Raw genomic sequence first — 3058 nt, 5'->3', positions numbered from 1 at the left:
TAAGTTATGTTAATGACCATACATCATTAGTTTTTGAGGTAGTGTTCCATGATTCATTATTTGCATATAACACCCAGTGCTCCATTCAGTACATGCCCTCTTTAATGCCCATCACCAGGCTAACCCATCCCCCCCCGGAACCCTCAGTTTGTTTCTCAGAGTCCATAGTCTCTCATGGTTCATTTCCCCCTCCAATTTCCCCCCCTCCATTTTTCCCTTCCTGCTATCTTCTTCTTCTTCTTTTTTTTTAACATATAATGTATTATTTGTTTCAGAGGTACAGGTCTGTGATTCAACAGTCTTACACAATTCACAGTGCTCACCATAGCACATACCCTTCCAAATGTCTATCACCCAGCCACCCCATCTCTCCCACCCCCCACCACTCCAGCAACCCTCAGTTTGTTTCCTGAGATTAAGAATTCCTCGTATCAGTGAGGTCATATGATACATGTCTTTCTCTGATTGACTTATTTCGCTCAGCATAATACCCTCCAGTTCCAGCCACGTTGTTGCAAATGGCAAGATTTCATTCCTTTTGATGGCTGCATAATATTCCATTGTGTGTGTGTGTGTATACACCACATCTTCTTTATCCATTCATCTGTCGATGGACATCTTGGCTCTTTCCACAGTTTGGCTATTGTGAACATTGCTGCTATAAACATCGGGGTGCATGTACCCCTTCAGATCCCTACATTTGTATCTTTGGGGTAAATACCCAGTAGTGCAATTGCTGGGTCATAGGGTAGCTCTATTTTCAACTTTTTGAGGAACCTCCATACTGTTTTCCAGAGTGGCTGCACCAGCTTGCATTCCCACTAACAGTGTAGGAGGGTTCCCCTTTCTCCACAACCTCACCAACATCTGTCATTTCCTGACTTGTTAATTTTAGCCATTCTGACTGGTGTGAGGTGGTATCTCGTTGAGGTTTTGATTTGGATTTCCCTGATGCCAAGCAATGCTGAGCACTTTTTCATGTGTCTGTTGGCCGTTTGGATGGCTTCTTTGGAAAAATGTCTGTTCATGTCTTCTGCCCATTTCTTGATTGGATCATTTGTTCTTTGGGTGTTGAGTTTAAGAAATTCTTTATAGATTTTGGATACTAGCCCTTTATCTGATATGTCATTTGCAAATATCTTCTCCCATTCTGTCGGTTGTCTTTTGGTTTTGTTGACTGTTTCTTTTGCTGTACAAAAGCTTCTTATCTTAATGAAGTCCCAATAGTTCATTTTTGCCCTTGCTTCCCTTGCCTTTGGTGATCTTTCTAGGAAGAAGTTGCTGCAGCTGAGGTCGAAGAGGTTGCTGCCTGTGTTCTCCTTTAGGATTTGGATGGACTCCTGTCTCACATTTAGGTCTTTCAACTTTTGAGTCTATTTTTGTGTGTGGTGTAAGGAAATGGCCCAGTTTCATTCTTCTGCATGTGGCTGTCCAATTTTCCCAACATCATTTGTTGAAGAGACCGTCTTTTTTCCACTGGACATTCTTTCCTGCTTTGTCAAAGATGAGTTGACCATAGAGTTGAGGGTCCATTTCTGGGCTCTCTATTCTGTTCCAGTGATCTATATGTCTGTTTTTGTGCCAGTACCATACTGTCTTGATGATGACAGCTTTGTAATAGAGCTTGAAGTCTGGAATTGTGATCCCACCAGCTTTGCTTTTCTTTTTCAACCTTCCTCTGGCTATTCGGGGTCTTTTCTGGTTCCATACAAATTTTAGGATTATTTGTTCCATTTCTTTGAAAAAAGTGGATGGTATTTTGATAGGAATTGCACTGAATGTGTAGATTGCTCTAGGTAGCATTGACATCTTCACAATATTTTTTCTTCCAATCCATGAGCATGGAACATTTTTCTATTTTGTTGTGTCTTCCTCAATTTCTTTCATGAGTATTTTATAGTTTTCTGAGTACAGATTCTTTGCCTCTTTGGTTAGATGTATTCCTAGATATCTTATGGTTTTTGGTGCAGTTGTAAATGGGATCAACTCCTTAATTTCTCTTTCTTCTGTCTTGTTGCTGGTGTATAGGAAAGCCTCTGATTTCTGTGCATTGATTTTATATCCTACCACTTTACTGAATTCCTATATGAGTTCTAGCAGTTTTGGGGTGGAGTCTTTTGGGTTTCCCACATAAAGTATCATATCATTTGCAAAGAGTGAGAGTTTGACTTCTTCTTTGCTGGTTCAGATGCCTTTTATTTCTTTTTGTTGTCTGATTGCTGTGGCTAGGACTTCTAGTACTATGTTGAATATCAGTGATGATAGTGGACATCCCTGCCACGTTCCTGACCTTAAGGGGAAAGCTCCCAGTTTTCCCCATTGAGAATGATATTCACTGTGGGTTTTTCATAGATGGCTTTTATGATATTGAGGTATGTACCCTCTATCCCTATACTCTGAAGAGTTTTGATCAAGAAAGGATGCTGTACTTTGTCAAATGCTTTTTCTGCATCTGTTGAGAGGATCATATGGTTCTTGTTCTTTCTTTTGTTAATGTATTGTATCACATTGATTGATTTGCTGATGTTGAACCAACCTTGCATCCCAGGGATAAATCCCACTTGGTTGTGGTGAATAATCCTTTTGATGTACTGTTGTATCCTATTGGCTACTATTTTGGTGAGAATTTTTGCATCCATGTTCATCAAGGATATTGGTCTATAATTTTCCTTTTGATGGGGTCTTTGTCTGGTTTTGGGATCAAGGTAATGGTGGCCTCATAAAATGAGTTTGGAAGTTTTCCTTCCATTTCTATTTTTTGGAACAGTTTCAGGAGAATAGGTATTAATTCTTCTTTAAATGTTTGGTAGAATTCCCCTGGGAAGCCATTTGGCCTCGGCTTTTGTTTGTTGGGAGATTTTTGATGACTGCTTCAATTTCCTTAGTGGTTATGGGTCTGTTCAGGTTTTCTATTTTTTCCTGGTTCAGTTTTGGTAGTTAATACATCTCTAGGAATGCATCCATTTCTTCCAGATTATCTAATTTGCTGGCATATAGTTGCTCATAATATGTTCTTATAATTGTTTGTATTTCTTTGGTGTTGGTTTTGATCTCTCCT

Source organism: Halichoerus grypus, chromosome 8 (genome assembly GCF_964656455.1).
Source record: "Halichoerus grypus chromosome 8, mHalGry1.hap1.1, whole genome shotgun sequence".
NCBI lineage: Eukaryota > Metazoa > Chordata > Mammalia > Carnivora > Phocidae > Halichoerus > Halichoerus grypus.
This window is presented reverse-complemented; position numbering follows the sequence as displayed.